At 41.7% G+C, this 13,573-nt stretch overlaps 1 protein-coding gene and 1 pseudogene across 1 annotated transcript in view; one reads left to right on the forward strand and one right to left on the reverse strand.

Moving 5' to 3' along the window:
- Positions 1–13,573, forward strand: part of FREM3 (FRAS1 related extracellular matrix 3) — a 98,968-nt gene that overhangs the window by 40,190 nt on the left and 45,205 nt on the right.
- LOC117802245 lies at positions 2,842–3,130 on the reverse strand (annotated as a pseudogene).

Consider the following 13,573-nt stretch of genomic DNA (forward strand, 5'->3'; position numbering starts at 1 on the left):
CTGCAAAGCAGTATGGTGATTTATAGAACACCAGTGTGGAAATACTTTGAAGGGTGGTTGTATGGTAAGGTTAGGAAAGTTGACTCTTCCCTCTCTTTGGCAGGAGTTTCACATGCCACGGAGAACAGGGCCACTCTAGATGAGTGGACCTCACTGCTTTACTCACGGTTGTTTAGGGAGAACCTGGTTATAAACTATATGGCAAAACATATAAGGTGCATTTAATGGAAAGTAAGTACAGCTAGGAGATTGGAAAGAATTGGATCCACTCTAGTTTATCTCTTCCTTTTATTCTTACCAACCATTTTATTACTTTTTTCACTTCACTCCAAGTTCCAAAATGTTAATTTGTAGACAAAAGATTATTTAATTTGTTGTTCTGAAGCCTGAATTTAAATCAGTGTCTCTCTTGCTAGCACCTACTAGAGAGATTCTCTGCTGGCCTTGAAGAAGCAAACGGCCATGTTGCCAAGTACCTGTTGAAAGCCCCACGCGGCAGGAAAGTTCAGGAGGCCTCAAGAGGCTGAGGGCAGCAACCAGCAATAGCCAGTATGAAGCTGGGACCCTCAGTCCCACAACAACAGGAAAATGAATTTTGTCAATAATCTGAATTAGCTTGTGTTTGGAACAAAAGATTCACAACAGCCATGTTTTGGTTTCGAAAAGGAAAGAACACTTTATTATTATTATTATTATGGAAACCTAATCGAAACAGAAGAGGAAAGGAATCTACACATAGATGAGGGGAATAGTAGGCAAGAGATGAGAATAAGGCAAAGTTACATCCAACTGGGTACTTACAACATCCAAACTCGTTAGCTGGGGAAGCCCCGTGGAGACTGGCAGGCTGGGGTCCCGACTGAGAGGCCTCAGCGGAGTGTCCCCCTCTCAGGTGAGACTTCCAACTGACCGTCCCCATAAGGGTTATATTTATGGGACAGATAACAGGGTTTGAAATTAAACATTTGTTCACCTATGTGCAGGTAGGAGCGAGCTGCATTTCCATGTTACCATGTTTCTAGATTTCCAAGGATTCTGGGCTGTGTGTCTGCCTGTCCTCCTGATTCCATTCTGGGGGAGCAGCCCCCCTGGGGCCGGAGGGGATGTGAGACAAGACTTATAGCTCCTGGCATCCACAACAGAAGGGCCGTTCTGACCTGGAGGCCAGATAATATATTTTAAATAGCCAGACTCCCAAGGTTATTCACACAGGGTGAGCCTCACAAACGACATTCCCTAGTTGGTCTGTGTACGTGCAGGCCCGGTGCTTGGTTATGCCGGACAAATCCCGGAAGCGTCTATCCCTACAGAACAGCTCAGAAGCAGATAAGGATGCAGTCCAGGTAACACCGACCCAGCTAAGCCATGTCTGTCTTCCTGATCGACCATAACTATAAGACAATATATATGTGTTTTATGCAGCTTCTAAGTTTGGGGCAATTTTTCATGACAGTAGAAAATGAACACAGGACCCACTTTCTAATAATTATGTCAGAGCATCTGTGTTTCAGTTTTACCACCAACGACTTGCAAGATTTGCCCAGAATATAAACGAATAGAGGTGACCTTCTGATTTGCTGGATGCTGGGGTCCACTCTGCAGCCTTTTTCTCTGAGCTCTTGTGTCATTAAGAACAAGCAGGCAAGTGTGATATTGTGATGTATAGTAAGACTATATATTTGGTCTTCTCCCCATTTCTAGAACAGAGTTTCTCAAACCCTTTGAATTTCCTGTGGTGAGAACAATAAAGGTGTCTTTTGTTATGTTAATGAGGTGACTCCAGAAAGCACCTAAGGATAGGGGCTGATTGCCAGGGGAGCCAACCCTGTGTTTAGAACTTTCAGTTCACCCCCTCTACACTCCCCCTAAACTCCAGGGAGGGAAGAGGGGCCAAATCAATCAATCAATGACCAGTTATTGAATCACTTACGTCTATGTAATGAAGCCTCCACAAAAACCCAGAAGGTCCCTCAGGAGAGCTTCCAGGTTGGTGAATAGGTAGAGTTACTAGGAGAGCGGTGCCCTCCGAGAGGACACGGAGCTCTGCACCCCTTCCCAGGTACCCTGCCCTATACATCTCTTCCATCTGGCTGTTTCCGAGTCATACCCTTCTCTAATAAACCAGCCATCTAGGAAGTAAAATGTTTCTCTGAGTTCTGTGAGCCACTCTAGCAAATTAATCAAACCCAAGGAGGGAGTCATTGGAACTTCCCATCTATAGCCAGCTGGTCAGAAACCCAGGTGACAGCCTGGACTTGTGACTGGCATCTAAAGTCAGGGGTGCCTGGGTGGCTCAGTCAGTTAAGCGTCCAACTCTTGATTTCAGCTCAGGTCATGATCTCAGGGTTGTGAGATCGAGCCCCACATCGGGCTCTGCATTTAGCAGGGAGTCTGCTTGTCCCTCTCCTCCTCCCCCCACTCTCCTCTAAATGAATGAATGAATGAATGAATGAATGAATGAATGAATAAAATCTTAAAAAAATAAAGTGAAGGCCATCTTGTGGGACAGAGCCCTTAACCTGTGGGACCGGATGCTATCTCAGGATAGAGAGTGTCAGAAGTAAGTTGACTTGTAGGACACCCAGCTGGTGTCAGAGAATTGCTTGGTAGTCCTGGAAAAATTACACATTGGAACCGGTGTCAGAATTACAGCAAGCATGCATGGTCTTCACCTCAGTCTGTCCAACTGACAATACCCAAGGGGACTGAACACGATTTCTTTCTTTTTTCTCTTTCCTGTCTTATATTTTCCTTTTCTCTCTTACCTTCCTTCCTTCCCTTACTGTTTTCTTTTCGTTGTTGTTACATAAACTAACTCATTTATGATAGGATCGCAGTGTTTCAAACCGTGAGCTTCCGCTGGTGTTTCAACTCCCTCAGGCTTCTGATGGCCGACGTCACTGTGATGGCACAAGTGGTTTTTGGGGGCTCAGGTGCTGCAGCTGCTGTTTTTGTGCAGGAATCCCTGTGCCAGATCCCCACAGCTTGTCTTTCATCTTGGTTTAGCCACTGAGGGAGCAAGGGTACTTAGCATGCTGATTGCAATTTTCTTCACCATTTTCCTGAGGGAGGCACCATAATGGGTTCCGTATTTACCGATGATTCTGACCTTCTTGGTGCCTTTAGCCATGTCATCACAAACTAGGTCTGAGTCCAGAGAGCTGAATGGGATTCACTTCTATATCCCATTAAATTTCCCAGCTTTATTTTCTATTGTTCATCATGGCTTTTAAAACTCTTATATATTATTATTTTCTTCTAAAGGTAAGAAAAAGTCCATTTGAAGGAATAGTTTAGTTATTTTTAAATTTATGTCTTTAGAGCACACCAGCAAAACCAAATAAACAGGGAGGAAACTGGCAACATTTGATATTAAGCACAAAACAGTGAGATGCTATATGCAGCTGGGGACTTATGCAAAAATACAAAAGATAGGAAAAAAAATGTTAAACCATTAGTTCTTCAGAGACTAAAATAAATGTAGCACTAAGAACTGGTCCATTGAAATGAAATTATAATAATATTGAATTAAAGTACACAATTCCATTCAGTGCTTAATGGATCCCCTTGCCCTATACTATCTGTACCTTGCTCTCCTCCTTTATCTTCTAAGAAGTATAGAGAGAAAGAGACTTGATTTTAGGATGGCTTTTATTTCTTCACGGGTCAAAGGATTCTCTAATGTCCTTATTAGGTGCTCACAATTCTGATTAATATAGAAACCAGTTCTTTTGCGGGTCACATGAACTCGTGAATAAAAGAAACAGACATATAGTATTTTAGTTGACGATTTTACTAATCAGTACCCACTGAAATGAAAGCAAAGTTACCCTCTGTTAGTAAATGAATTCTAAGCCTTCCAGGTGCCAGCATCCCATGCTCTCCCTCTGAATTTGCACATCCCTATCACGGGCTTCGGGTGCTTTCCAGTGAAGCTCTGAGCCATCTTATCTGAAGTATTTGGCATTTGAGAAATGGGACGTTGATCTTTTGAAATGTATGTTTTCACCCATCTTCAGAACTCCTATTGAGTCCATAGGAAATCAAAAGTTTCTGTCTTGCTCTGTTCACATACAGCAAGCTAAATGCTTAAAGAAATTTAGCAAATGATAGAGAAACTGTCTAATGATGAACATTAACTCTTTGCTGCTAGAGTCTGTGACAATTGGAGGAAAACTAGCAACATTTTAAAGGGGGGCGGGGAGTGGGATGTGTTTTAAAAAGCACTCAAGAATCCTGTTGTTTTTTTAAGTACTGATTTAACACTGTGGAGGTATATTACTTACCTGGCACAAAAAACAAACAAAACCAAAAAACAAAAAAACAAAACAAGCAAAACTAGATAGGATTATTTCCTATTTAAATAATGAGTAATATAGAGACATATGAAGATTACTAAAAGAACCATTGAGACCACTGCAGTGGTCAAATAAATGAACACCGAGTTTACTGACTTGCAGGCAAGGAGGTCCACGTCAATGAGGAAATTCAGAGTGGTTCGCTGAAGAGGAAGAGTGAGGGACCCATATATCCCAGGAAGGGGAAGTTCACTGTGTGTTAATTGAGGGTTAAATCCTACACATAGGAGAGGGTGAAATGATTCCATAGAATGGATATAACTGATTACAACAAGTCCCGTGTTCACTGACCGTGGAAGATAGCATACCCGTCACTGATCGTCTTTAGCTAGTGGGTGCTTTACATTCACAGCAGCTCATCAGCTATGGCTGGTTAGAACCCACTGGGGGACGTCCAGCATCCACTTTTGCTACCTCCTGGGCAAGAGCTGCTGCAAGTGCAAAGGTCATTTACAGTCCCTCCTATTGACTTCATCTATCCAGACAAAATACAGTGACTACAGAAGGATAGGCAAATTATCAGATTTTCTTCTACACCACTATTTTGGTGAGGGGGCTAATTTAATCCAATATCACTGTCTTTATCAGAGTCCCTTCAGACTCCCTTTGCTCTATAACCATCAGATGTATGAACAGTTGGAATAGGGACTGTACAACAACATGTATGATTTTGTTAGCAATTGACATGACAACAGCAATAATTAGGAACACGGATAGAAAGAGCATAACTAATGTGTATAGAATACCCCCAACCAGCTTCCTGTTTCGACAAGCCCAAGCCATGAAAGTAGATGCCATAGATTGGTTTGTTCAATTTTAACAACCAGTTGTTTTGTTCTAAATTTTATGCAAGTCCTATGAACTGGTCCTAAAACTTTTCCCTCAGAAGCGACCAAAGATGCTCACCTGTGTGAGCACAGAACCTTGATTTGCCAGTGAATAAACGGGAGCAATTCTGCTATCTAGTACCATCATGGCGAGTACATGGAAGCTCATGTCTGAACCGTGTACGGCATGTATAGCTTCATATGCAATGACAGACAAGGCAAGAGGAAGATTTGTATACAGTGTTCTAATGTAGGTACTCTGAGCCATGTTAAAAATCCTCATAGAAAAGAAAAAGTGATGAGTGTTTTCAACCCTTCCAAGAAGGCCTACCTATCCTCAAAAGCGTGTCAGAGAAAAGGACACCTAGAAAAGAAAACTCCAGGCCAGTGTCTACATGTAGATGCAATAAAATACTAGCAACCCAAATTCACCAGCACATTAAAAGCCTCACACACCATGGTCTAGCAGGCTTTCTCCTGAGGATGCAAGGGGAGTTCAACATACACAAATCAATCAATGTGATATGTCACAATAATAGAATGGAAGAAAAGAATCATATGATCAACTCAACAGATGCAGAAATACTGTATGATCTCACTTAAATGTGGAATATTCAAAAAAAAAACATCTCACAGGAAATGAGATCAANTCATATGATCAACTCAACAGATGCAGAAATACTGTATGATCTCACTTAAATGTGGAATATTCAAAAAAAAAAAACATCTCACAGGAAATGAGATCAGACTTATGTTACAGAGCTGGATTGTTGAGAGGGGGGAATTAGAGGGAGATGGTCAAAAAGTACTAGCTTCTAGTTACAAGATAAACAAGCACTAGGATGTAATGTACATGGTGACCACAGTTAACACTGCTGTACAGCATACAGGAAAGTTGTCATAAGAATAGATCCTAAGAGTTCGCATCACAAGGAGAATTTTTTTCTTCTTTCTTTTCTTTGTATTGTACCTATCTGAGAAAATAGATGCTAGCTGAACCTATTGTGGAAATCATTTCACAATACATGTAAATCAAATCATCATGCTGTATACCTTAAACTTTTCTCAAACTGGGCAGGAAGGGGCAGTGGGGAAGTATGGGTAAAGAATTACAGAAAATATGGTCACTGGGTATTTATTGGTGCCTCAAGATAATGAGAAATTTAAATCTTGCAAAGGGTGTTATTAACACTCCCCAANAACATTCCCCAATTGACATTTCTCTTTCCGTGGGTTGGCATTAATAGATTGAACTTTCACAAAGGAAAAATAAACAAGAGCCTCTATACACCCATGTATGTATCAGGAGGAATGCAGAGGTTTTCCAAAAGCCTCCGTGCTGATCAGAGGTTGCCTGATGAACACATTGAGCAGATGAAGAATATGGCATTTGGAACATGAGTATAACAAAAGAAAATTTAGTTACAATGTTTCACACTGGTGAGGCCGAATCTATAACTGCAATCAAATGCATTTAGACCTCACAGGGAAATTTATCAGTCATTGAATCTTGTTCTGATGATTTTTTTTTTCCTGTAAATGAGATTCTCATTTTACTATCCTTGTTCAAATGTGAAATTGACTCTGTTTTGTAAAACGAAGATTTGCAAGCCACAGAATTCAAGTTAAACAACAACAACAACAACAATAACCTAATCCTTGGCTCCAGAAAATACATCAGGATATATCCTAACACTTGAAGTAATGCTTGCTAATACATCTCTTCTACAACTCAAGTTTTACCCTGGAGGATTTTTGAATGTATATTAGGTATATGTTATGTAAAAACACTCTTAAACCTTGTGCTGTATTTCTGATCTTTCCTAGCATTTTTAAGCAGTGGTAAAGGTTCAGTCAGTTTTGGAAATGTAGATTTTTCTTTTCCATTTGTTAATGTTGCCTTTTTTGAAGGACCTGAGTTTAAAGCTTCATAAAAGCCCTTTGGGCAAATTAGGTAGATTAAAATGGTTCATCTCTGTCACTGGTGAAAGGGAAAAGTTCTTCCCAGAGAATTCATGTTGCAATGGCTATGTGCTGAATGCATCTGCCTGGATTAAAACGAGCAAACAAAACAGGAAGACAGGGTCCAAACATCTAAATATGATTAGAGGGACATGTTGGGAGATGCTTGCATCTAGAATAGTTTCAGAAAAGCTTAATGTATCAGAGAAAAAAAAAGAGGGGAGGGGGCAGGTATTATGGTGACAGTATTAGTCACGGTTCTGAACCCAGAAACACAGAATAGTAGGAGGTGTGTGTGTGTGTGTGTGTGTGTGTGTGTGTGTGTGTGTGTGTGTGTNACGGTTCTGAACCCAGAAACACAGAATAGTAGGAGGTGTGTGTGTGTGTGTGTGTGTGTGTGTGTGTGTGTGAGTGAGAGACAGACAGAGAGAGAGAGGTATTGGTTCACACAGCTGCGGAGCTGGCTAATCCGAAGTTCAGGTAAAAGTTGCAGTTTTGTGTCTGAAATCTTCAGGGCAGGCCAGAAGGTGGGAAACTGAGGCAGGTTTCTATGTTGCAGTCTTGACGTAGAATCACTTTGGGGAAGCTCTTAAGGCCTTCAGCTGAGTGGATGAGGGCCCTGTATGTTGTGCTTTACTTAAATTCAACTGATTGCAAATGCTAATCACAGCTAAAGAATACCTTCACGGCAACGTCTAGACGAGCGTCCGACAAAAATGCTAGGCTCTGTCGTCCAGCCAAGTTGACACATAAAAGTAACCATCACAGCAACAGTTCTGCCAAAAAGTTTTAACCTGAACCAAGTACAAGTACCCCCAGTTGATGAAAAGACAATCAGGCGTAACAGTGTTTCTTTTTCCCAGGCTTAACTCCTAGGGGAGTGCAGAAGACTAGTAAGCATTTGCAGAGACCGCTCCTGTCTTGACTCACCCCCAGCAAAACCCCACTGCTTTCCCGGATTCTCCCACTGTTCCCCCCGGTGCTGGGTGGCTCTGGTCTGGAGGCCGACTGCAGACCCCCCTCGGCAGCCCTGAAATCTCATGCACACATTGCAAGAGAAAAGCAGCGTCATGTGACTGAAGACCTGTTTCTCCTCTTCTCCCTAGTGATACTCATTCCCAGTTTGTTGGTCACCCATTATTAATACACAGAAAGAAACCCAGGATCTGGAAAATTATGAAAATAATCACTCTGGAAAGGGTAGACTTGATAGAAACAGCATGTTTTAATCCTTGACTCATGACTTCTGCCTGGGCCTGCCTAGGGAAACCAAAAGGCCAGTTAGTCGAATGTAACTGTGGAAACTCCATGCTGGGCAAAGGGCCCTGGCTTAAGGGGCCATCGTATTTCTGTTCTATTGCTGGTGCCATAAAATTCATATGCTCTGAGGACGAAAATGTTTCCTTTCCTTATAGACCCCAAGGAGCACTTTTTAAAAGAATGAATACACCTTGTAGATTGAGCTTTCATCTTCTTATTTTAAAAAGAGCAAAATTATAAAAGCAATTATGAGTATAATCGTTACCCACTTAGAGTCATAGACCCGAAGACCCAAAATACAATCAGAGATTGTATCCATTTTTTTAATTTTTAAAACTTTTATTAGTTTTATACCCAGTTTTATATTTCAGCATGTTCAATGAAAGATATGGGAGTGAAGCCTTACCTTGAGATTTTATCATAAACCTCAAGGGAGCTACCAGACTGGATTCCATTTGGTATGGTACAGGCAAAGATAAATCGAGAAACCTTTGTGTAGATGCTGCTTATGGACTCACCATTCCTTATGTTTTAAATGTTTTAAATATAGTGTATACAAATGCTAACGAGTCTTCTAGAAGCTGGAAAGAGCTCATGCAAGCACAAAGACGTAGTAAAATACAGGAGAGGCAGATATGTGGGAAGGGCAAGATGAAGGAAGGAGGGAGGGGTTTTGACAAAGCACACACAGACACACACACACACACACACACACACACACACACACACACAAACACAGAGCAGGAAGGAATAAGTGTGAAGGGAAGACCCAGAGAGACAGAAAGCCTAGACTATGTATTAAGCCCCAGTCACATTTCTTTCCACATTTGAATGTCTCCTGATCATTTATATAATAGTATATCCAATGTCAAATTATGCAGAAGCATAATTCAAAAATATGTAATCCAAAGTCTTCAAAACAAATGCTGTCGTCATAAAATACATCTTGGGCGATTGTTGCATTGAATTTCCCTTACCATTTCCACAGCAATGGGTTCAGTCTGTCGCTGACCTATTAGCTATGACCTATTCTCTTACTTTTTATCCTGTGAACCCATAGCATCATTCAACGTGATGCCTAACAGAGCCACTTCCATTTTCCATAAGGGTCTATAAGATTTATGGCTCTGGCATTTGATTGCTTGAGTGGAACCCACTGGGACCATTTATAGCTTGTGCTATAAAAAAGGCATTTTTATTTCTAGAAAATAAATACTTTACCCAAGAGTTTGTAAGTCGAGTGGAAGCATTTCATTTATCTAGCAATTGTTGATCTGTGGTCTGGCAGAAAAAAATTGCTGACAAACGGAATGCCTCCCTGGGGGGAAGAAAAGCTCAGCTTATATTCTTTGCCTGATAAGTGCTTGCCAAGAACTAAGCTAATGACATCTGTTGGCTCTCCAGCTTGCCCATTTTTATAACGCCTGGGATAACTAACAATGGAGATGACACAGAGCTAGGCTGTGGTTTACTCTAACTTCCAAACTTTCCTCCCTAATTATTGTCTTGTCAGACCTTAAGAACGCTACCGGAGGCCACTCCCCATTCACTTAGAGCTTGGTTAGATGGTTCCAAGGTTTGGCCAAAGCCCCTTACAAGAGTGTGTGAACCCACTGGGTTCTACAGTCTGGGCTGTGATGAGAACTTTATTTTTATGCCTACACAAAGCTTCCTTTTGACAGTTTTTTTACGCAGCTCCTTCCTTCCCAACACTTACAAATCAAATTGCTCTTGGAACAGTCTTATATCTCCTTTGAGTTAACCGTGGACATACGCTGGGATGGGGATGTGACATTTATCTCTTTCTTCGTAGGAGAATAAGTGATTCTAGCTTTCACAGCCACTCTTTCCAAGCTGCTAGTCACCAACATTAGAGTAGACCCCCTGGGGGATGTGTCCTGTGTTGAACACCTATAAGAAACTGTAGAGGTATAGGGGCACCTGGGTGCCTCAGTCAGTTAAGTGTCTGCCTTCAGGTCAGGATCCCAGGGTCCTGGGATTGAGCCCCACGTCGGACTCCCTGCTCAGCAGGGAGTCTGCCTCTCCCTCTGCCCTTCCCCCCACACATTCTCTCAATCTCTCTCACTCTCGCTCTCATATAAATAAAATCTTAAAAAAAAATTGTAGGGGACTTCTTTGGTTAGGTCTTCCTAAGATACAGAGTGCATTATGGCTTCGTAGGAAATACTGCTTTTCATTATATACATGTATAATTTGTATTATACTATCTCATTTCTAATGCTAATCAAGCCCAAATGTCTATGCCCAGTGTGATGTGATCAGTTTCTAGAACATAAGCAGAACACTGGACTGTGGGGGGGGGGAGTTCAATAATACATACTATGGAAATGTAAAATCATATTTTTATTATTTTTTAGAAGTCTCTCTAGAACTAGATCCTCGAGCTTGAAGATCGGTTCAGAGCCAGTACACACAGTACTGCATAGAAGACGCTCTGAGCTAAGAGTGTAAGAAGCTGGAGTGTGGTTCTGGCTGTCTTTCTGACTAGAATAAAACTACAGGTCTATACTGTGATATCACCAGATTTTTAAACACCATTATCTACGTTCTTATGAAGCAAGGTAATAGATTTACAAATTGTACATGGGTTAAATTATTACCAGTGCTGCTTCTATTCTCCTTTAAATCTGTGTTTAGGTCAGCTTTTCTCCAGGAGGCTTTCAGTCGTTCAACAGGTATTTAACGAGCCCCTGTAATTTCTAGGCTCTGTGCCAAGCACTAGGGACTCCATGATGAAAAGCAGCTACTGATGTGAGAACCAGACATAGAGACGATTCACGGCAGGACCGTGAGAGCAGCACTCGCAAGGACAGGTGCGTGCATGAGTGGCACAGGTGAGCCATCACCCGGGGAAGGTTTTCCAAGGAGCAAGGCTCCAACTGAGNGACAGAGAGAGAGAGGTATTGGTTCACACAGCTGCGGAGCTGGCTAATCCGAAGTTCAGGTAAAAGTTGCAGTTTTGTGTCTGAAATCTTCAGGGCAGGCCAGAAGGTGGGAAACTGAGGCAGGTTTCTATGTTGCAGTCTTGACGTAGAATCACTTTGGGGAAGCTCTTAAGGCCTTCAGCTGAGTGGATGAGGGCCCTGTATGTTGTGCTTTACTTAAATTCAACTGATTGCAAATGCTAATCACAGCTAAAGAATACCTTCACGGCAACGTCTAGACGAGCGTCCGACAAAAATGCTAGGCTCTGTCGTCCAGCCAAGTTGACACATAAAAGTAACCATCACAGCAACAGTTCTGCCAAAAAGTTTTAACCTGAACCAAGTACAAGTACCCCCAGTTGATGAAAAGACAATCAGGCGTAACAGTGTTTCTTTTTCCCAGGCTTAACTCCTAGGGGAGTGCAGAAGACTAGTAAGCATTTGCAGAGACCGCTCCTGTCTTGACTCACCCCCAGCAAAACCCCACTGCTTTCCCGGATTCTCCCACTGTTCCCCCCGGTGCTGGGTGGCTCTGGTCTGGAGGCCGACTGCAGACCCCCCTCGGCAGCCCTGAAATCTCATGCACACATTGCAAGAGAAAAGCAGCGTCATGTGACTGAAGACCTGTTTCTCCTCTTCTCCCTAGTGATACTCATTCCCAGTTTGTTGGTCACCCATTATTAATACACAGAAAGAAACCCAGGATCTGGAAAATTATGAAAATAATCACTCTGGAAAGGGTAGACTTGATAGAAACAGCATGTTTTAATCCTTGACTCATGACTTCTGCCTGGGCCTGCCTAGGGAAACCAAAAGGCCAGTTAGTCGAATGTAACTGTGGAAACTCCATGCTGGGCAAAGGGCCCTGGCTTAAGGGGCCATCGTATTTCTGCTCTATTGCTGGCGCCATAAAATTCATATGCTCTGAGGACGAAAATGTTTCCTTTCCTTATAGACCCCAAGGAGCACTTTTTAAAAGAATGAATACACCTTGTAGATTGAGCTTTCATCTTCTTATTTTAAAAAGAGCAAAATTATAAAAGCAATTATGAGTATAATCGTTACCCACTTAGAGTCATAGACCCGAAGACCCAAAATACAATCAGAGATTGTATCCATTTTTTTAATTTTTAAAACTTTTATTAGTTTTATACCCAGTTTTATATTTCAGCATGTTCAATGAAAGATATGGGAGTGAAGCCTTACCTTGAGATTTTATCATAAACCTCAAGGGAGCTACCAGACTGGATTCCATTTGGTATGGTACAGGCAAAGATAAATCGAGAAACCTTTGTGTAGATGCTGCTTATGGACTCACCATTCCTTATGTTTTAAATGTTTTAAATATAGTGTATACAAATGCTAACGAGTCTTCTAGAAGCTGGAAAGAGCTCATGCAAGCACAAAGACGTAGTAAAATACAGGAGAGGCAGATATGTGGGAAGGGCAAGATGAAGGAAGGAGGGAGGGGTTTTGACAAAGCACACACAGACACACACACACACACACACACACACACACAAACACACAGAGCAGGAAGGAATAAGTGTGAAGGGAAGACCCAGAGAGACAGAAAGCCTAGACTATGTATTAACCCCCAGTCACATTTCTTTCCACATTTGAATGTCTCCTGATCATTTATATAATAGTATATCCAATGTCAAATTATGCAGAAGCATAATTCAAAAAATATGTAATCCAAAGTCTTCAAAACAAATGCTGTCGTCATAAAATACATCTTGGGCGATTGTTGCACTGAATTTCCCTTACCATTTCCACAGCAATGGGTTCAGTCTGTCGCTGACCTATTAGCTATGACCTATTCTGCTACTTTTTATCCTGTGAACCCATAGCATCATTCAACGTGATGCCTAACAGAGCCACTTCCATTTTCCATAAGGGTCTATAAGATTTATGGCTCTGGCATTTGATTGCTTGAGTGAAACCCACTGGGACCGTTTATAGCTTGTGCTATAAAAAAGGCATTTTTATTTCTAGAAAATAAATACTTTACCCAAGAGTTTATAAGTTGAGTGGAAGCATTTCATTTATCTAGCAATTGTTGATCTGTGGTCTGGCAGAAAAAAATTGCTGACAAACGGAATGCCTCCCTGGGGGGAAGAAAAGCTCAGCTTATATTCTTTGCCTGATAAGTGCTTGCCAAGAACTAAGCTAATGACATCTGTTGGCTCTCCAGCTTGCCCATTTTTATAACGCCTGG

Source organism: Ailuropoda melanoleuca, chromosome 5 (genome assembly GCF_002007445.2).
Source record: "Ailuropoda melanoleuca isolate Jingjing chromosome 5, ASM200744v2, whole genome shotgun sequence".
Classification (NCBI taxonomy): domain Eukaryota; kingdom Metazoa; phylum Chordata; class Mammalia; order Carnivora; family Ursidae; genus Ailuropoda; species Ailuropoda melanoleuca.